Genomic DNA, 23,319 nt, shown 5'->3' with positions numbered 1-23,319 from the left:
GACCTGGCCGTAGCCCAAGAATCCTTACAGAGATCCAGAACCGATTTTGCTTGGTCTCTGAAGATACGGGTGACATAAAAAGTAATATCCAGCAAAGAAGCCTTGACATCCCCTAAAAATCCAGACGTCCTCAGCCAGGTGTGGTTGTTCAGGGCCACTGTTGAAGAAATCATTATACCTAGTGAGTTAGTTGTGTCAAGTCTGCTACAAATTGTGAACTTTGCCACATCTCTCCCATCGGCAACCACCTGAGAGAGTACAGGCCTGTCCTTCTCCGAGACCTGTGGCAGCACTTGCACAGCAGTATCCCACAGTGTGTGGGAATAATGGTCCAAAATGCATGCAGTGTTCATGGACCACAATGCAAGGCTGGTGGAAGAAAATGGCTTCTTCTCATGTAAGTCCAACCTCTTGGATTCCCTGTCAGGGAAAGCCGAAAGGAACGCACCATGTGAGGTTGAGGCTTGGACCACCACGCTCATAGGGGTGGGGTGTTGCATCAAGAAACTTGGGTTCACACAGGAGCCCCTGTGCTGGGTTTGGACCAGGTACACAGTAGGACCTCAGTGAGGGCATCATTGTACTGGAGCCTGGATTCTGTGGTGCAAGCTCCTGGTTGTAGCACCTCTGTCAGGAGATTAATCTTGAAGGCCACAGAGGGCAGTTGAAGGGCCAGGACCTCAGCTGCCCAGCTCACCACCAGAGCTTACGAAACTCCTGTCTCAGTAGGCACGGTAGGGGAAGAGTCCATGCCAGTATCTGAATAGGTGTCCTGTCTGCTGACCTCACCCATGTCTTCACACCAGTCCATTTCGGTATGGGGCTGGTATTCTAAACGGTTTAGCGATCCCTCTCATTCATCCCCCAAAGCCCAATCCATAGGAAAAGGGCTCAGGATCCAAATGAGGAGGCAAGGCTCCAGCCAGCACCGATACCGGTGTCATATGATGCCCATCTGGCTCGGTGTCAGGAGTTACAATGGGGATGGTGCCACCCAGAGACATGAATGGCAGTGGGAACATCGGATTCTGGACTGGAGTCAGGGAAGGTCAAGGTGGTATGACCTGGGTCAAGATCTAGGACGGGATCCCTAGGAGCCCCTCGGTGCCAGGGCTGGAGCTGCCAGAGGAGATCCCAAAGGGGCCCCCTTTGACCCTGTGGGGCCTGAAAGCACTACAGCGGAGTCAGTCTGTCCAGAAATGAGGCACATAGCCTCATTAAACTCTCAGAGTGTGGCAGGGGTCGCTCTGGCTCCCGGAAACTTGGGGAAGCTTTGAGTTGGCCCAGGCACAGGTTCTGCTGAATGAGGCTTCGAGCATCAATACTCCCTTGTCTCGTCAGCCGATGGATGAGGAGAAATCAAAGAGCACTTCGACTTCTTGGATTGTTTCTTGTGTCTCGACTTACCCGATCAACCCGAAGACTTGGAGTGGAATGATGATGACTTCGGACTCTGTGACTGGTCCCAGGACTTTCCTCTCGACTTGCACAGAGTTGAGCACCGGGCCACCATCAGCTGAAGGGACCGCTCCGTCAAAGCCTTCAGATGCATGGCCTGGAACTCAGAGCTTGACTTCGGGTTGTGGTCACACTTCAGAAACCAATGACACACTAGGTGCGGATCCGTCACAAACATTGCCCGATGAAAGGATCTGGAGGGCTTGAATCCTATTTTCCTAGAAGACATCCTCGACACACCAGGAGTGAAACCCAAAAAAGACTTGACAAAAAGTTGAAAAAAGCATGTCAAAAAGTGACTTAGGGATAGCTCTCTTCGGATCATCACTTAGCTGGCGCGGAAAGAAAAGAACTGATGTTGACGCACATGGGTGGCGCCTATATAGGACCTGCTACATCATATCAGACGCAGATGATGTCGATGACGGACGTGGAGCCAATCGATGCCACCTACCAGTGTGCAGGGATACTGCTCATGAAAATCTTCTGGATCCAGCCTGACACCTGGGAAGAATTGAAAGGTAAGGAATCTGCAGCCAGAAGTCTCTACCAGATAGGATTTACACTTGTTTTAATGGCTGTGCTGTTTAATGCAGTGATTCAGTGATTCACGTTTCCTGAATTTTTCGACAAATGTGAGAGGCTGGTCAAGGGCTCTCTAGAATCTCTTTTTCATCTTGAAAATTCTGAACCGAAATGATTTGCAACTTTCGCTCTGTGAGGAAAGATGGAGGTGCACTATATGTGGTGCCCAAACCTACGGAGGTGTTTGTGAACCCGCAGGAATGGAAAAATCAAGTACCACACCAGGAAAAATTAGAAAACAGTGCATGAAGCAAAGGATTTGAAACTTTTAGAGGGATAAAAAAGGCAGCAATGGTGTGAGGAACAGGGATAGAGAGAAAGAGGTAGAGTAAAAAACACAGCAAAGGAGAGCACTTAAGACCATATTAAGTAGAGGGTATGCCCTTTGGGTGTAAGAGGCACGTGGCAGGTGGTATGCAGGGCCTGTCCACAGACAGTGCGGCCACCCCCAGTACGGATGACTAAAAGCAGGGCGCGGAAGCGGGTATCTGCAGAGGGCTGTACAGCCAGGCCCTTCAACCTACAATTAATGCTGCGTGTCATAATTGTTGGCTGCTCACAGTGGTTTGGGAACAAAGTGTACTATGAAAAACCCTTCAGATTCACTGTAAAAGCCACAGATAAAAACGTACTTATGGTTCTTTCTCGAACGTGTAAGACCACAGAAATCTGCCAGTAGTGGTTCTCGGAGGTCCCGATCGCAGGCTATATCTAATGTCGCCCGACATGCTCAAAAAACCCATTCGCTAATGAGGCAGGAAAAAGGCAATCTAGCAAAAGTAAAACATGGCACGTGATATTAGAACAATAACAATAGTATGCTCTGCTCTTTCTCTCGCGCTCTTTCCCTCGCTCTTATGAGAGAGAGAGATAGTTATGCACATACAGTTCACACAACACACCCCATAACTAACATCACTCACATGTTTTACTTTTGCTAGATTGCCTTTTTTCCTGCAATAGTAGTAAACGGGTGCATATACAATTTATACACAATATATAATTTACAAACAATATATAATACATATATATTTAATAATATTGACGGAGATCTCTGTGTATCCGTCCAGTTTGAAGGTGTGGTATTGGAAAGATATCAAGTGGTTACAGCACTTACTGGAGATATCTCTGTGCAATATCCGATCAAAGACCAGAATCAGCAGAAACACCCCAGCTGTAATATCTGCTGCAAAACACTGCACTGTAAGAGTAGGTCAAAGACTTTCAGTCCATGTGAGATAGCTTATTGAGGCAATGCGTTTGTGGCAGAGATCATTGTGTAACCTTCATATCACAAGTTACAAAGGAGTGAGTTGTGTGCCCACTGCAAGAAGATGCGTGTAATCTACAAGGAATGAGTGTGATTCCTTGCGAGTTTTGACTCAATCTTATGTAAAGGGTGGTAATATGGGGGCATATTGATTAGTAATATTGTAAAGTGCAGATGTAAACTATTAGTTGTTTCTGGTAAAGTAATATCAGACCGACAAAGACTCTTGGCTTTCTTAAAGAGCAGACATAGACTTGCATATCTTAAATGATACAGGGCTTACAAAAAATCACAAACAGATTAAAATCTGAGTTTATCTTTGCAACATGTGAAGTGACACTCTGAATATTTCTTTTCTCCTTAAGAGGCAAAATGTGAGTTTTGAGCTAGGCTCCATTTGACCTCTAGCTTCTCTCTGCCGGGACACATCTTAGACAGTATTCCACCAGAAAACTGTTTGCAAAATACCGTGCTGCCATAATGTTGTGGGCAAAATATACAAGACCAAAACATCAACAACGAAAGTACATATATTTTGCAGACAGGATTGTGACATACAGGCATTTCAGACTAAGGTATTTACTGATGCGCTGTGAAGTCACTAATTAGGAGCCCGGACACTCTGTAAAGGCGAAAGATCTACCCATGTACCCTGCTGCTCCGTCACACACTGCCAATGTGCACAGGTACTGGTCATGTGTCACAGGGTCGGAACACTGGAGCGGGACACAACGGGAGGATTCACTGGTACACTGCTGCTGGAACAAAAACCTGGACACTTTCCGCACAATGACAGCACTAGAAATTCATAAGACAATATGAAGGCCTCAATCCCTCTCTCCATGCAAAAAAAGCATCGGAAAGGCCTGGTAACCAAGAAGTTACCAGACCATCTTTATCGCCCTGCTGGGTAGTGGGGATGGCAACCTCCTTAGTGGCTACCCTTGCTGCTCACAAGGTGTGCTCCTGGCCCTACGATGCAATTGTCTGGTGTCATTCTACTAGACCACCTTGTGACATCAAACCTCCGAAGTCTAGTGGATGGTGGGTCCTTGAGGCCATCCTTTGACCTTTTAGTTATGCAGCCCTTGATTTATAATCAGGACCGATTACTAGAACATATTGGATGCCAGTGCAGTTTTAGCTGCCTCCAGAGCGCTAGGCCTCTTAAGTGTGTGCCATTAAGCACAGTCTTTGGTGTTCTAGTGGCTCATGCCCTCTACCCATTGTTTCGTTCCTTTCTTCCTAGCACAGATCCTTAATTCCCAACCCATTGCTATGTACTGTTATCCTACATATTATCTTTATTAGGGCCCCTGGATGGGGTTCAAAGATATGTTCTGCAGGGTTGAACTGTCACATGCATTATCTCTGTGAGCCACCCGTCCTCTCCACATCCATCCAGGGATTCATCAATCTCTCCAAAGGACTTTATTGGTCAAAGAAATATGATACAACAGTGGGGAAAAATGTGATCAAAGATGATAGAGATAAAAAATGTCAGAGGTAATGATGTTCAACAAGGCAAAGTTCCAACAATCCAAATGAACAGTTTTTGGGCATTCGTGTTTAACACCTGTGAGATATGCTGCTACCTTGTTGCGATCCATACCTCTCTTGCACCTTCCTGCTTTGACTTTGTGCTGCTCGGCCTCCGCTGCCTCTCCCAAGCTGCCAAATGATAATTACCAAAGGCCTCTGTATGCAGATATGTTAAAGGGGTTCGGCCAGGGTGAGATACACACCATGGTGGTACATGGCGCCTACCATGCCTTAGTGCCTTGTCTGTCTTCTACAACCAGGAAACTGTTACAAAGAGCGGGGTGGGCAACAGCCATGCGCATCCCTACACAATTACTCCCGCAGACCACAGCCTCGAGGTGATATTCCTCAATTAATGCAAATATTAAATGGTTTATATTGATAACTTTATCATGAAAATGCTGTGACTCCAGTTTCTATATATTGTTGTAGAAGTACGAAGTTTGACACCAGTAACCACTTTAATTATATAAATAGGTTATATTAATAGGTGCAAGATAATTAAAACATTCTCAAAGTGAGCAATGGAAATCTTTCCAGACTTGTAAATCCCAGTGTCTCTAAATTACAGAGTACCGCTAATGACCTAAACCTCTTCAGCAGGAGAGTGAGGCGAGAGATGTGTCACCTCCCGGTCACTGGGGTCTAATGGTAATTTCTGAAGCAACATTTTTTGTAATAGTGTGGATTAATAAATGTGACATACATGTGGTATGTTGTAGGACAGTTATTTATAATGAACATTTCCTCAAGTGGTGTCTTGGTACTCATAAATCACCAACAACAATCACGGGGTGGGGGGGTGCTGTCTCAGAGCTTATGAAATTCTTACTTCGCTGTTTTAAAGTCTCAATGGGCTTAATAATTCATCAATTTTCCACAATATTTCACAGAGCACTTCATGCATTATCCTATTTATATTCTCATAAGAAATATGTTGTGTTTGCTTGGAACCGGAAATGTAGTACAGAAAAATTAACTTTAATTTAATTGTGTCCACATAAACATCGGTAGCACACATAAAACCCACCACAAAACAAAGCGATTAGAAACAATTTCCTTCAAAAACAAATAATCATAAGGAATTATGTGGCAATTAAAAGTACTGCTATTAGACGTCCTATAAAAATAATGGCTCGTAATGGGATAATGCCCCTCCGAAAACAACATTGCAAAACAAAGTTATTTAGTTTTAGAATAATATGCCGGAAAATCAAGTATTTACATAAAATTATAAATGGATAGCTGCCAATAATGAAGTTGTATTACACCAAGGGGTCCTGAGTGATATGAGATAGACAACAAGGGAGAAGCTTAAGTTGTCTTCGGTGTTACTTTTAATACTAAGGTGAAAAACTCTACTTATTGATCAGCATCCATATACAGTTCTATGCTGTGCATACCAGAACTGCATCCATGTTTCTTCTGCTGCTCAGCAGGGGTTTATCTGGGAACCATGAACAACACTGTCCCTAGCAGTACTACAAAATAGTATTATGTGGTGTCCTGCCACTCACCTCACCACACAATGGGCATCTCCCAGTCCCCCGTATTCCATTGTCCGCTCCCATCTACACTTCTTTTTACATTTTTCCACTCTTCTCCTCCTCCAGGAACTAGGATTGAATGCCAGGTGGAGGGCGAGGGAAAGGTAAACAATTAAGAAATCGCCCCCCCCCCCAGAAAAAAATAAGAACTATCCCTCAAATATATGTCAATGTTAGTGAAATACAAAGAGTAAAAAAACAAAAAAGGAAAATGTTCATGGTTTGGGAAGGATGAGCAGGAATGGAAGTAACGTTAACTGCCAAACAAAAATAGCAGGAACAGAAACCTAAAGAGGGGAGGGAAGCTAATGAGGATGAGGGCAAACAGAGGAAAGGAGGTTAAGTACACAGTAGATCACGATTTCGTCAGATAAAGGAATATTTTAGTCAAGTCTAGAGGGTTTCATCTGGTAGTCTTTTGTCAGTTTAAATTTCATCAGCATCACACCAAAACCTTTTTGCATACATTCTATGGCAAACTATACCTTATATCAGAGTCACGGCAATTAGGATAATGTTCAGCATTACTTTGGTCCAATCAATGTTGCAATGCCAGTACAGTCAAAGTTTATTTACCTAAGTAAATAAAACGTATTTCAGTCATGCATAAAATATAAATTCTAGATGAGCTAATTACTTCCACTTTAAAGTCTCCCTTTTCAATTATTATATTAAAAGGAGCACACACTTTATATACTGTAGTTGTACATCGTTTCATTACAGAATATTCAGGAACTTCCAGTCACTAAGATAAAATATGCACTTGTTTTAAAATGCTAATTTTTGTTGAAAAAAATATATGACTGAATCTTCAATCCCCGTAGTGCAAACGCAGACTTTTATTGAAAAAAAAAACAGAAGTGCAGGGGCAGTGCATGTTCCTGGGGTTGCCCATTACCATGGCAGGTTAGTCCTAATTCAACCTCATGTCTTTCTTTCACCAGGCAACACTTACTGTCTATCTTACTCTTGCAAATTCTTTTTCATTTGTTACGTTCTTCCTTTGTAACTGTTTTTTGGTCGAGCCTAGGCAGCGCATGTGCTGTCTCTGTGAGACATGCTGTGTTGAGTATATAGGCTTTAACCACGCCGACTCTTGCCATTTGTTCTTTGTTGTGCTTCTCTTAAATGCTTCACTTTTGTTGGTGCATTGTGCTAAATGCCCCTCCTTTGCGTGCAAAGTTCCCGCCCAGTGAACTTTCACTAAGAGAACATTTATGTTGGCCATCACACTGTCATGCTTCCTCCGTGAAAGTCATTCTTGCTCGGGCTCGTGTTACAGGGCTCGAATTGTTTGCCAACACACTACGTCACACTTCATCCTGTGAAAGGCGTTCATGCTCAGGCTCGTGTTACAGGGCTCGAAGACTGAGAAAAATACTCCCTTTTTCAAGACAATGATGAATAGAGCTCGAGGCAACCTGTCTCTGGCATCAGCAGGTGATGCAACAAGGTGTATCCAGGTTTGCATGGGAACTAGAAATGTGTGCTGAAAACTGCATGCTTGATGACGTGTGTTTTAAAATACCTACTATATTTAAGAGACACATGATTGGCTGTAAATGCAACAATGGTCTCAGCAAGAACTATGATGTTTTAGGATGTATTTATTTTCTGTGCACTGTCAGTGGGGAGTTGGCGGTGACCAGAGTGTGCAATCCACTCCTTGGAGGAAGGGTGTCTGTTGTTTATTTACACTGCAGCGGCCACACGGTAAATGTGTAGCCATTGTGCTTCCTGCCACATAAATTCAAGGAAAACACAATTTGAGGAAATATGCATGCTTTCACCCCTCACAGTGAATTAGCATAAGTTACAGTTGATTTGATGCTGCACGTGTAGGGCAGCTGGGTGGGGGCTAGCACAGTCCCAATGACACCACCCCTGCAGTTTTAATGCCTCCCCCTGTCTCTGCTGCAGGGACAGAGTATGGGAACCTGGTGACACGGTCTTGCCATTCTGGGGAGGGACAATAACGCTGATGGCGCAAATCAAACAAGCTGCTGACCCCTAAGAAGAAAATATAAACATTGGCATAGCCAATAGGTCTCACCTTTGGGACCTTACAGGTGTTTAACCATGCACCCATGTACTGCATGGTTAAACACTTATAAGTTCCCAAAGGCTAGACCTATTGGCTATGTCAATGCTTGTTCTATCTTTCTCGTCCTTTTTATTTCTGTCTTTTCTGCCATTCTCTCTTGCTCTGGGTCGAAGTCTGATGAAGAAATGTATGTGTTCCCAAAACTTACTGCCTGTGCCTACTATGTGAAACCACAGAGACAGAATAAACACAAACAAAAATCCAAAATGCTGTTAGTCACTGTGATAGCTGGTTTCCTGTGTACTAAACATTTGAGATGCAATTTTTAGTAATATTAAAATGCGAATGAAAAAATTATTGCAATCCCCTAATTTAGTGGTTCCCAACCTTTTGACTTCTGTGGAACTCCTCTTTACCATTACTGGAGCCTGGGAACCACTCACTAAATCATTATTGGAATTCCGGAACCCCTCACTGAGCCATCACTGTAAGCCGGGGACCCAAGCCTATACATTGCTGATGATTTGAAACTGCAAAACAATTCACAAAAAAATACAGAAACAAGCATTCCATCAAGCACATACACAAATGATAACACATTTTATTTAATCAGCAAACAAATAAAATAAAAAGATCAACATTTTAAATTTAATAGGAAGGTTTGAGCTGTTCAAAATCCAATGGAAGGCACACATCATCCATACTATAGTCTGTTTGATGAACCTATACTTTTCCCCCAAATCAATTTGAGGATACTAATTTAAGTTTTAGCCTCCAACTTCAAATTCCTTGACATTTACAGTATGTTTTAACATTTTTAATTGTACATTTAGCCTCTTTATAGCCACTTTATATATATATATATATATATATATATATATATATATATATACACACACACACTTTATGAATCTGTTAATATTAGTTAATTTTCTAAGCAGTCACAGACCCCGTGAGGAGGCTTTTTGGACCACCAGAGGTCAATGTAAATTGCCTGGCCAATTTGATATGCAATTGCTTTAGATATTTCTCTAGCTAACTAGCAACCAACATATATAAAGGGACATATATCACAGAGGAATAATGCCTATTTAAGGGGTGATTCACAGAGGTACATGCACATGATTATGCTTACTGAATATGGGCCTGATTACAACTTTGGAGGAGGTGTTAATCCATCCCAAATGTGATGGATATACCACCAGCCGTATTACGAGTTCCATAGGATATAATGGACTCGTAATACGGCTGGTGGTATATCTGTCACTTTTGGGACGGATTAACACCTTCCTCCAAAGTTGTAATCAGGCCCTATGTACTACAACACAAGCTGTAACTCTTCTCTTTTTTGCTATTCACCATTTATGAGTGTAGAATTACATCTGGATGTACATGTGTCCACTTCCTCTACTCAGGGGTGGTGCCTTCTACAACAGGATTTATGAGTGTAAGAATGCTATTAGTAACTTTGTACAAATAGTTGGAGATTTCTGCCACCATGGCTGAGTTCTGCCAATGGAAACACATAGGATAAATTATTAAAGTTTATTTTGATTAAATATATTTAAAATATTTTAATGTAAAATATAAATGTAAATTAATTTTAAATGCTTCTTTTTTACCTGGAACTAATAAAATAAAATGCTACAGCACATCAGATTATCAAATGAAATTAAATAACTAATGATTTCTAATATATCAATCTAATTTATGAATAATACCTTTTAAACAATAATTTTAAAAAAATCACACTATCAAAAACATTGTTATGTTTATTTAATATGTAGTAAATTGTGTTTAAAGTTGTGTGCTGCGTGAATCTAAATTATTTTTATTTTTCTTAAAAGGATGAACATTAACTTTTTTAAATTACGTTTATTTGATTTTTAAATTGCAAAATATTATAATTGATATTTTTTGTAACACATGTAAATATATATGTGCGTATATATATATATATATATATACACACACATCTACATATTGAGAAGGCTATATGTCTATATATCTATCTAGATATATATATAATAATAATATATATCTTATAGAAGTTTTTATACATATATATATATGTGTGTGTGTGTGTGTGTGTGTGTGATAAAGTTTCTTTTATGTGTGAAATACATATTAATTTCAGGGGATTGACAGATGCATATTAAGTCATATTTTGAGTTTTTCTTACCACTTGTGAGAATTTGGGTGTTTTATATGGTATTGTTGTGCTACCTTACACTAATACACTAACAAAAACTGTCATGTGTCCAGTCAGTTTCATTAGAAAAACCTATAGCTCAACCCTTTGAAGTTTTGGCTTTGAGCAGCAAGGTTTAAACAAAGGAACTAGTGTAAAGTTTTAAAAGCACCAAACAGTGAGATAATAAACTCACACAACACAAAGGAAATCTGACACCAATTTATGAACATAGATCATAGTTTAATGAACAGAATACACCAGAGAGTTCCAGAGATATAGATTTTTAAAATAATTGTAAATCTCAGTACTTTTAGTCACAACTGCAAACAAGCACTGGTACTGTAAAGTTTGGACACTCTTGAAAAGTGTGAAAGAGTTGTGTTTAGCTACTCCAGCCCAACAAGGGTGACAAAATCCAGCAGAGAGAAGATTGGGAGGGGCACTAGGGAGTTTTCGGACAGATACCTGGTCACCAAAGTGCTCTCCAGTCCAGTTCTGAACTTTACATCAAGGCTGCCATACACTTTAACACAGTAGTTCCGTTAGTGGGGATGCCAGAGACGTATGACGCTCAAAGATGCTCTGAGTACTGTGCGGTCGACAGGGGTATCCTTGCAGTTACTCAGTCCATGGGTCCCTGGGTCAGGTGGGGTGACTTTGGTCACATTATATGCTGAGATGGAAAAGTCAACGAAGGTCTAGTTAAGCAAGCAAGTAGGTACTGTGTAAACTGTGGATTGAAAGAACAGACTTCTCTTTTCTGTCACACCTACAGAGTAAGGTTTAGCTCATTTAATTACCCCATGTTCGCTTTTTTCCATATTTTATCTGTCAATTTTACTATCCCTGTTTTTTATTTCTCAACATATTCTCCCTGATCTTTGCACATCTCAATTATTTCCCTTTCTTTTACTCTTCTATTTTCTTTACATTGTTTTCATTTTAGTTTTGTCCACTCGCAATGAGGCCCTTAATTGTGAAGCAAAAAATGTGCATCGTGTTGCGGATGTGCACGTGGCCCCACACATGTCAGACTTCTGTAAAACTGGCAATCAATTCCAGCAGTTTATGGTCTTCTTGGAGCATGTCAACACCAGCAGGTATGAGGTTCATAGAGGACTGTGATGTGTCAAAGAAAGAAGAGAGCACTTAAAAAAAAAAAAACACAACTCAGGCATGTTAGTTGACAATTCCCTGGGAAGATATAGGTTGTCTACAATAAAGAAAAAAGGGCTGTGCTGGGGGAGTTTCGAGAATGCCACAAACTACCACCAAGAATATCATGCAGCTAATAGCCTAAACGTCCCTGTACTTTATGTCTAAACTAGTAGGTTGTTGCACATCACAGGGACCACACAGCATAAAGATAGACAATGACCAATTCAACACCACGTGAACAGTAAGCTCCTGATACATGGACTATTAAAGGAGCTTGTAGAAGGTTCAGTACTCATTTTTTTCACAAAGGGTGAATGCCTGTGATGCATGCTGGTGTGGGTGGAAGAAAAATGTAAATGACAGAACCACAGACTAATGGACGAAGTCTGGCTGAAAACCCCTATAGGTAACTATACGAAAGAAAGAATGAAAAGAAAGAAAGGTAAGTAGAAAGAAAGAATGAAGGAGGAAAGAAAGAAAAAACAAGGAAATAAATGAAGAAAGAGAAATAGAAAAGGAAAAAGAAGAAAAGCAAGGAAAGAAGAAATAAATGAAAACAGCAGAAACAAGGAAAGCAAAAAGGAACGAAGGAAAAAATTGAAAGAACGAAAAATGAAGGAAGGAATGAAAGAAAGAAGGAAAAAGGGACAGAAAGAAATAAGGGAAGAAAGTAAGAAAGAAAGAAGAAAATAAGGGCTAAAAGAATGTCAGACAGACAGGATTGCAAAGATAGAACACCCTCATGAGCTTATATTCAGAGTTCATGTGAGCTGCTGGTATGGAATGAAAAAGCAGCAGTCAGATAAACAGAGGCCACTTCAGACAAGAACTGGAACTACCTATATGTGGTATGCTCCTTCTGAAAAGGCTAAATGCAGTCACTCAAAATGACGTTAGCCAGTAACTGAAGTAGGCTGACCCACTGCCCCATTCTGTACATCTAGAGGACGGAAGCAAAATGTGAATGACAATTGAACAGGACAATGGATGAAGAGAGGTGTCTGAAAGCTGCTTTATGGAAGTATATCATACACATAATTTTAGTAAAATCCAGGGGTCTTGGTTAATGCAAGATCTAAATAGAGGAAATTAAAAAAATATTTCAAAATGTAACAAAACAAAAAAGAGCAGAGATGGAAGGCAATGACAGTCTGACAAGCAAGTGCATGACAAAAAAGCATAAAGTGTGACAAAAATAGAGGATGGACATAAGAGTAAAACGAAAAAACAGAAAAGACAAAAGTTGACACATCCAATAGGTATGGCCTTGGCAAGCATGCAATAATTTGTTATTATTATTATTCTCACTATTATTATAATTATTATTTGCAAACACATGATAAGCAAAAATGGGCAGTGTTATAAAAATATAATGTAAAAGAGTGAACCAGCAACCCAGGCAGGCTACCCTTGGCATTGAAGTGCACTTTTTTATGCGGGTGTGCACACTGTTTATGCCTTCAGTCACAGTGTAAGACCAATGCATTGAAGCAAATGTGAATAGCGCATTAACAGATGAAGGGATAAGAAGAGCAGAGCGAAGGCTGCTGTATGTATGTGTACATGTATGCATTTTATTAGGATTTAAGTGTTGAATATGAAGCTGGTGAATTAGATAAAGCTGTAAGTAGACCAGACCCAAAAATGGCAAAGAACACAAATAGTGGGAGAAAAAGAACAATAAAGGAGACCGAAAATGGCTAACAAAATAAAACAACGGTGTTAGACAATATAAGTGAAACTGAAGCAAAAAGACAAACCAAACAATATACAAAAATAAACAGAAGTAGAAGTAAGTGGAAAGGAGATCAAAGGAAAGCCTGCATATAAGAGGGATCAGAGCTTAAAAAGAGAGAGAGACTAAGGGGAAAGAATGAAAATCGAAGGACACTAACATAAAATAATCAGCCTCTGTATGATTTAATACAGAGCCTGATTATTGCAGGCTAAATACGGATTAGTGTAATGCCTGATCATTGAAATAAAATGCTAACAGCAGAGATCTATGCAATGTACAAATCAGAGATTCTGCTCCCACTGAGAGTTTTATGAGTAACCTGTATGTTATATGTCCCCTTCCAATATCTCCATAGGCAGCGCAAGATTATTTTTTGCGCATAAAATAATTGATAAAAACTCATCAAACTGTCCATATTTCTCTCTTTGAGCTTCCTCTTTTCCTCCAGCTCCAATGCCCCCTATTCCTTTGGTTGAGTGTACAGCACTGTGGGCCAGATGTAAGAAGCCAGTTTGCATTTTATTATGGTCCGAATCGCTATTTCGGGCCGTTAAGAAATGCAAAATGGGCTTTTCTTATGCACAAAGCCCTTTATGAAATCACAAATAGGGATTTTCTATTTGCGATTCCTCTTCTGATGTACCATGCATTTCCTAAATGCGACTTGGGCATTTAGGAGATGCAATCACTATCGACTTGAAGTCGATGGTAACAGTTGCAATTTAAAAAAAACACCCCATAGTGATTTTTTTATTGCAGCAGAGCACATATATGCCCCTTAGGCATATATGTGTGCTCTACAGGTGCACCCCTATTTTTTAGGTGCACCAAGGGGGACCTTTTGCCTATTGCCATCCTTGGTTTTGCACTTCCTAAATAACGATTTTCTAATAAGAAATCGCTAATTGGGAAATGCTAAACTGGCCCATTAACTCAAATGCAATGGGATTTCTTAATAGCGATTTCCTAATAGCGATTCCTACTTTGTAGAAATCGCCATTAGGAAATTGGTATACATGGCATTTTGCATTCCTTTAATAGCGATTTCTATAAGTTGTTATTTAAAAAATGCAAAATTTTATTTTGTATATCTGGTCCTGTATGACTAGAGCTGATATCACATGTATGAGTGATTGACAGCGCAAGGCCTAATTGGGTCATGCGCTGTCAATCACACGTATGTGTGATATCAGCCCCAGCAAAACCAGAGTGAAAGGAGGGGCAGAGCTAGCGGTCACGGAGCAGGAGCAAGGCGGAAAAGGCAGAGTTTGTCTTTTCTAATATTATTCGGGGCACAGGATTGGACAAGATTTGTCTGCCAGCGACGGCTGCTGCCAATACAAGTACTGGCCTCTGGCAGGCAAAAACTGTCCTCCGAAATCAGCAGTCGATCGGGAAATTGATGGCTTGTCCGATCTACCCTTCCCAGATGCTTCAAATGTAATCTGCACAAGTTGGTGCACTTTCCCATATTTCCAGCACCACTTTCATCTGGGCAACTTGGATATCAGCTAGATATGCACACAAACATTAATCAGCAAATATACGTAAAGCTGGAAAAAGCTTGGACTGCCCTTTACTTACAAGCATTATGTATTCCTCGAATTAGCTAGTGCGTGCAATATAAGGTGCATTTTTTGCCTCCAATCATAAACATACAATCATAAATTATGGTAAAAATCCAGTAAAACATTTCCGTGTTGTAATATGTTATTCCTTGATCTCAAAAGCATTCATTTAGTGAAGATTTTTAAAGAGCACTACACATCACCTTTCAGCTACTTCAGAGGGCAGTAATTGCGCCTATATGTTGTGAGGCTTGAGAAGGTTATATGGTCAGTTTTTTTTGTATAGCACAAACATGGCCAAGGGCATTAGAGTCCTTTACCAGAGAGCGGGACGTTATACATTGTTTTTTTTCTTTTTAGGCCCCGGGAGATTTACCGATTTGTCAAGAATCAAAGGATGTTGAGCCAAGGCCAGGAATCAAACGTAAATCCCAGTTCGATGGTGAGCAGCTCTAGCAGTTAAGCCACATCTCCTAATAAACACTGGCAAAACCAGTAGGTCTTACCAACACACAAGGTATTGGCATGTGGGGGCATAAAAACACTAAGAGCATCAACACCTCTTTATTTCTGAGGGTGGGTAGGCAACACATACAACAGAGAAAGGGCGGGTGGCAGGGGCAAAATGGACAACGAAGAGAGAGCGGGTGATGGGGCAACATGGACAACAGAGATGGAGCAAGTGGATGGGCAACATGAGGGATGGGGACAGTGGGCAGAAGGAACACAGAGGGCATTGAAGTACAGAAAGGAGGCAGCTGAAAAAGTCCCACTCTGATAGAGTGCTTAAGCAGAAAGAAAAACATGGGACCTAAAAAAATGAGCAGTGGAAAGACACAAGTAATGTGATAATGCTATGGGGTTGGACAAACACACAAAGAGGAAGGAAGCCTACTGCAGCTGACCAATAAAAAACAATCAAATCAGAGTGAAAATGAAGCCAACCAATAGTAAGCAACAGGTGGTGTCTAAGCTCACCAATAAAAAAACAATATAGCTGGCAAGGTAAAGCACATGCACTGACTTAGACAACACCTAAAAATCAAGCAGTGGCTCTCCTCTAAGGACTGGGTTCAGAACATTTAGCAGTCTAGGGTCCTAGAGCTGAGGGTCCTACATCAATACCTAGTCTGAGCAAAAGTCATCAAAGGTGTTACCAATGAGATCAGGATCCTTTTGGGTGTGTAATAGGGGTTAGTGTTTCTATAGAGCCTGTAAACCATGTGAATGGAAACGAGGACTTCTACAGATTCAAATGAAGTCAGTGTAATGTTTTTGAGTCCGACTTCATGTGGTCATGGTTCAGGTACACTCAGGCAACCTGATTTTGCTCCCCTTGAATCTGTTGAGCTTCTTTGAGAGCGGAGTGTAGACATCAATATGAGCCACCACCAGGGCTCTTTTCTGCTTTACCCATGGTCGATTTAGAAGAGAGCGAGGATATTCCTCGATGAGGGACTGTTGCAAATTGATGGTCCATTGACGTGGATTTCACAGGCGAGTTCTACCTTGAGTTTGTGTTAAATATAACACTTACATGTTACTTTCAGAGGGTTAGGCGCACAGGCATACATTGGGGTTAGCAGGGGGAGTAGTATCTATCTGGCAATTGTTAGCAGTTTCCCTATACCTTTTATTTTTGCACATGCATTTTTGCTTTGAGCACCATTTTATAAGTGACAAACACAAACAATGAACAAAAACTGCCAATGTTTACGCAACAGAGAAACACTAAAATGTTAAAATAACTTAACACAAGAACATGAAAAGGGCACTGAAACAAAACACACTGCCTAGGAAAACCGGTATGTTAAGCCATGCAAAAAATATATGGTGAAAAAAAATGGAAAGAATAAGATAATAAGGAATGGGACTGAGCGGAGGTGTGGTGATGAGCACTGATGAAGGAAATGCTGTAACAAAACAGTTGATGGTCAGGAGTGTGCATCTGACTGCTGTTATTCAAAGAAGCCATAGAAAACAAATTTGGTGACAATGGAGAAATCAGTCGAAAAGGATGTATGTACATAAGAGACCTAGCAGGTATTTGAACAAGTGATATAAATGACGATGGAGCAACCAAGCACTAGAAAGCCTGAATTTTTATATATATGTAGAGCAAACCTGGATCTAGGGCATTAATGAGCTTAAAAAAAAACAGACCATGCATTATTGGGGATACAGCAATTAAGCGATTTGCCCAGCTACAAGGCCATATCTCCTCACCAGTTAGTGCAAGAATCTGTAAAACAACCCTTATTCACAACATTAAAAAAATGTATCATATTAATACAGTTACAGAAGTGCTTCCAGGATATTACAGTACATTCTTTTGTTTTCGGACTGCTTCATTATTATGTAGTCCAAATTCTGACATAAAAAGGCAAGGAAAGGAACTGATAATAAAACCAAAGGCATGAAAGGCTGTAAAATAAGCTGAGGCAAAGACATACACTGGCAATATTGGAAAACAAAAGAATGTAAGCATAATAGGCCACCGGAGTGTGTATGTGAGTGATGCACAAGGCAGTGGGGGCTCCTTTGCAATGGCAAAGGAGCGTCGCCCCACTGGGTGAGCCAGCAGCTGAAAAATAAAACAGTATTTTACTATTGTTTTATTTTTCAGCTGCTGGCTCAGCCAGCATGTGCGGGGAGAGGTTGGTTGGGCCATAGGAGTGGGTAGAGGGGAGGGGTAGTGGAGTGCACCTAAGTGCGCATGTTAGTTTGCAACCAGACATGCACACTTAGGTTTCACCAACCCGGCTGTGTTGCACAGCGGGGTTGGAGAAACTGCACAGACTACCATTCACTGTCTGAGCGGCAGTCAAGCCACTCAGACCAATCCTAGGTATAGCATGAAAGCAGCACCAGGATTACGTGGGGAGCCTGTGCTGGTGTCCCAGGGACTCCTGGGACACCAACACCATTGAGGGAAGAGTAGTGAGGCGGGGGCAGCAGCGAAGGTAAGTTATTTGTTGCTGTCACAACCAGAAGCTCTTGAAGATTCCAACAAACTATTGTGACCTCTTCTGTGCTGTCCAGCAGGGTCAGTGCCCACTTCCTGTTCTTCATTAAAGCTCTCACCATGTGTGGCATTTCTGGCCGAAATAGCTGCCACCTTTTTCTTTTTAAACTGTGCTTTCTGTTGGGGAAGTTGCTCTTCCTTTTTAGGGGAAGTTTCAGTTGAGCATTGTGAATGTTTTCTTTGTTTCACATAATTGTCTTGTTTTTTGGAATGCACACCTCTCTCACAGTGTTTGTCCGGTGAGTCCTAGAAGGAATTAGTTTGCCATGTGTCAATATATTGGTATCCATCAGGAGCTTTCAAATGTTCCCTATTTCTAAGGTTATATATCGTTTTTCAGAGGTCTACGGGTGTGGAGATTCTCCTTTCTGCTTAACAATATCTTTATTTTGTTTTTGTTTGTCCCAGCATTTTTTAGAACTCTCAGCGGCTTGTTTGGTAGAATTCTTATTGGATTTACCCTGCAGTTGGGGTTTACTAGGTCTGGCCCCTGACTATCATGACGTATTACTATAGATTTCAGTGATTATCTTTGGCAGCTTACATTCTTGGTCCTGTACAGGAACATTTTGGAGCTGCTGGTGTACTGCCAGAGCAACTGCCTCTCATATAAGGTTGCTTGAAATTATTGAGAACACTGTGGCAAAATTGCCTATTAATTCCATCCCCAAATCCAGAGAAAATACTGCCCCCCATGTTGTTTAGTTGTCTACTGAAGGAACTATCCCAAATGACAAGCACATTGGGATAATTTGGTGTTTATCTTGGGGTCCCCAAGCGCTAATTTTTTGTGCTACCCAAAACAGAATTTCTTCACGTTTACAGGGAACTTTACCCATTATTGAGCACACAGTTGCAAGGTTAATCCCTACTGTTGCCACATGTGGTTGCGCTGAAGCAGCCCTTGCAGGGCAGTGTTTAGGGTGCACATTGTGAATTTAATTAAGCATCTATAGCAGCGGTTCCCAACCTTTTGACTTCTGTGTACCCCCACTTTCTCATTATTGGATCCGGGGGACCTCCACCAAATCATTATTGGAATCCGTGGATCCCCTCACTGACTCAGTACTGAAAGCGAAGGCCCTAATCTGTTGATCTTATTTAATCTTATAAGCAGTAGCGGACCCCCTGAGGAGGTTTTGTGGACCCCCAAGGGTCCCCGGACAAGAGGTTGTGAACCACTGGTATATATATTTATTTTTCTAAGATCTTGTTTCAGGGAGTTATATATATATATATATATTTTAAAAATCTGCAATCCTGTTAAAATAATTTCACCCACATTAGTTTATATTACAAATATAAAGAAAATATAGTTTCAAATAATTTTTCTTCCTTTTTTCTTCTTTTTGGCCACACATGACTTTTTGTTAAATTATTATCTCTTAATATTGACACCTAGTTGCTTGATTCCCATTTTTTTTAGGATATACTTTGCCTTTAATTGTCACTAGTCGTGTTAATGTCACTTAAATTTATCTCATTACTTATTTTTAATGTCAGCATCGGGCAATGTTGCCCGTTTAAAGTTGGCGTCACTTTTCATGAATTTTTATTGACATAGTTTCTACCTTAATGACTAACAAAAGGAAAAAGGACTGCGGCAACATTGTCTCAGTCCCTTTATAAATGCACACATGTGGCTCGACACCCTTCCAAGGAAGCGCCACATTTTTCATGTTAATGTCTTTTAAATCTATCTCATTATTCATTTTTGATGTCAGTATCGGGCAATGTTGCCCGTTTAAAGATGGTGTCAACTCTTACTTTCTTATTTTTTACTCTAACTAATAAAAAGCGAAAAAGAACTGAGTCAGCGTTGACTCAGTCCCTTTATAAACGCGCACATGTGGCCCGACACCTTTCCAAGATGGCGCCTAACTAGGAAGCGCTCCCGATAACCAGTTGCCGTTTTCCACTCGTAGGATCTCTTTTAGTTCGGTATTTGGGTAAGTACGATTACCCTAACTATGAAAATGGATAGTATCGGGCACTTGGAATTGACTTTTTCTCAGTTCTCCTACATTCATAAACTACGGGTGGCTTTTCTTGTTAACTTTATTTACCGGGGTACAACATTAGGTACTCTGATCTCCAATATACGGGAAAAATCACTGTTAGGGATAAAAATATGTTTGACTTCTAATTCTTACGTTTTGCAATGCTCTGATGTCTTTAGTTTTAGACACAGCATTGTATATTAAATTAGGAGATTAGATTTCCTGGTCTAAATGAGTTAAATCCTACCAAATTTTCTTTTCTAATTCAGACCAAAGACTATAATGAAGTGCTGCTCAATTATGATTATCGTATTGGTATGATTCTTTACTCATCGTTAGTCTCTTGCTATTCTCTCTTGCATATTTTCACTTCTAATTATTTATAATAATGGTTTATTCACATCGCATGGATACCTTGAAGAGGAAGATACTTTAGCACTTATATCTTTTTGCTTTGGGTCACCTGTATGAATTACATATAGTATTCACGGTTTGTCTGTCTTTGGTTAATTCAGGAAGCAAAAGTTTTATTAATTTTTTCTCTTTTTTTCCTTTTTTTCCTTTCTCCTCATGAAATCCTAAATGATCACTTTCTGCAAACACTTTGATTATTCATAATTTTCAATTAAGCTTGCTTCTCACCTCTTATTTTTTTATTTTAAACTTAAACCAGAAGCATGGAACAGTCACATTCTTGCATGTTAATTAGCATGCTCACACATCACTTACTACCAAACTATTCTCATTAGGTCTATTAGTGACCTTAATTTGTGTATCTCTACTTGATTTCAGCCTTGAGAAAGCCCCAGGTGAAATCACCGCAGGGGGCGAAACACGTGTTGGCTGCTGCAATCTTTCTCAATTTGATTTTACTCTCTTGATATATTGGAATATCAATGATTGGTCCTGCTTTGGCTCAACTTATATTGAGTCTTTGGATTGGACTCATGGACACTTAAAAATAAAGACTGTATTCTCCATTAAATACTGAAGTGGGTTCTCATTTTTTGAACTGGTTTGGATCCTTTACTGAAGGGGTTTGGTCCATACCCCTTAATTTTGGGTTCCCACATATGAGAATTTACGTGGCCATTTTATCAGGTAGGGTATCTTGGACCTCTCGTACACAACAAGAATTACTAAATTAGTGTATAGGTGGCTTTTTCTGCTACCACCATTGAATCTACCTGTGGATGTGGTGTATACGTGGACAATTCTGGGCACGTTGGTCTGTCATTTCTTAGTGGACCTAGTCTAACCTTCTGTTGGACGTGTGGTAGGGTGCCATCAAGCCAATTCTGGTTTTCTTGATAAGAAAGAGGTATTTCTAAATATGCATAAGGTATGTATTGTGCGGGTGCATTTGCTGGACTGTAATGATGAAATGTATGAGTGTTCCCATCTCCTGCTGGAAAGGTGACCCATGAGTAAACAAGTCTGTTCTATATGCTGCGTGTGCCTCAACCACAAAGGTTACTTCTCCTCCGTCCTCTGTGAGACCATGTTGCAATAAGTGCGTTGTGAGGGGGAGACTCATATTAGCTGCAATTGCAATTATGACATTGCTGTCTGCCGTTATAAGAAATGTAATAATGTAATACAATGTTCAGAGACAGAAACACCAGGTGAGGAGAATCCTTTTAAAAGGTTCAAGATTGAACAACTTACAGCCGAAAGTAGGTACTACAGACATCTCCATATACGTTAATTAGGGTGTCTATACACATAACAAGACAGAGATACTTGGGAGATACGTAAAATCAGTGCCTAACCAAACTTGGTGGCGCCATGTCGTGAGACTCTTGCCAAAATAACGAGACTGCTCAGATTTGGCCAGCGGCATCACCAAATATGGGGGACTGAGTCCGATCCCTGACATGACAACACATCCCTTTCTATGGAAAGAAGACACTGTACTCTCTGAGCCGGCAATACCCAGGTACTTATCATATGTAGCCTTGATGCGAGCACAGAATGAAATGTTGTGCAAAGCAATGAATAACAAAGTTAGGACAATTAATAAGAAGGACAATAAAAAAGAATAATAAAACATCATCACTAAAATGATGCTTTGCTAAAATAATAAAAAGAATAAAATGCAAAGTGACTTGGTGAAGGGTCACAGGCCTCAGACCTAACTAAAATAAGGAGAATGAGTGTGAGTATGGGGGTCATTATGAACATGCCGGTAAACACTGTCTCCCGCTGTGGTGACGGTGAACAGAATACCATCATTGGCGGTGAACAGAAACCCACCATAAAAAGATGCAAAAAACAGAATCCGCCAAAAATATTCCTACCACCAGTCACCGCCACAGCCTTGTCGGTGAAAAAGCTGCACATCCCACTCCGCCACTGCGGTGGTCAGTGGATGTCAAACGACCATTGGTGGTACAGACCACCACGGCCAGCAAGTGGACCCAACAGTAACAAATGCACACATTGGCAAGTTTGAAACCCACACACCTGACACACATCCATCACAATAAAACACTCACATGCACACCCCACAATCCTTTGCATCGCCAATAGGAGAAGCCAGACGGACAACACTACATGCAGACACTGAACGCCACATCACACGTCTCACACAAACCACGCTTCACAGAAAGGAAGCTAAGGACCATGGTGGACGAGATACTCAAGGTCGAGCCACAAATATTCAGGGCACAGGTCCAGCACACACCCATCGCCAGGAAGATGGAGTTATGACAGACCATTGTCAACAAGGTCAATGCAGTGGGAAACCATCCACGCACGAAGGACGACATCCGCAAGATATGGAATGGCCTGCGCAGGAAGATGAGGCCCATGGCATCCGGGAACAACATTGCGGTACAGAAGACTGGGGGAGGACCTCCACCAACACCCCCCGACTACACTGACCGGGAGGAAAAGGTATTGGCCATCCTGCACCCTGAGGGCCTCACTGGACTCACTGGAGGAATGGACTCGTGTAAGTCATCCACAATTACCCCATATCCACCACACCTTGAATGCATGCACCACCCGCCCCTCCAACTACCACCAGGACTACTACCCCACCCAGGCCACAATCACTAAATCCAGTCACCCTGCATGCCCACAAACCCACCAACAGGCCCACATCCCTCCCCCTGTGCACAGCCACCTACCCCTGAAAGGCATCACAACGGCACTACACCACACACAATGCACCTCCACATCCCCA

The 23,319-nt window shown here is 41.1% G+C and overlaps 1 protein-coding gene across 5 annotated transcripts in view; it reads right to left on the bottom strand.

Moving 5' to 3' along the window:
- Positions 1–23,319, bottom strand: part of OSBPL5 (oxysterol binding protein like 5) — a 1,002,849-nt gene that overhangs the window by 686,637 nt on the left and 292,893 nt on the right. Inside the window, exon 3 of one of the 5 annotated variants that reach the window (XM_069223009.1) lies at positions 6,888–6,978. The exons of the other annotated variants lie outside the window; for them this stretch is intronic. The gene's annotated coding sequence lies outside the window, so the exon portion shown is untranslated. The remainder of the gene's footprint in view (positions 1–6,887; positions 6,979–23,319) is intronic. 5 annotated transcript variants of the gene reach the window in all.

The sequence above is a fragment of the Pleurodeles waltl genome, chromosome 3_1 (genome assembly GCF_031143425.1).
Source record: "Pleurodeles waltl isolate 20211129_DDA chromosome 3_1, aPleWal1.hap1.20221129, whole genome shotgun sequence".
NCBI lineage: Eukaryota > Metazoa > Chordata > Amphibia > Caudata > Salamandridae > Pleurodeles > Pleurodeles waltl.
The sequence above is the reverse complement of the archived record's forward strand: the minus strand, read 5'-3'. Positions and strand labels throughout refer to the sequence as shown.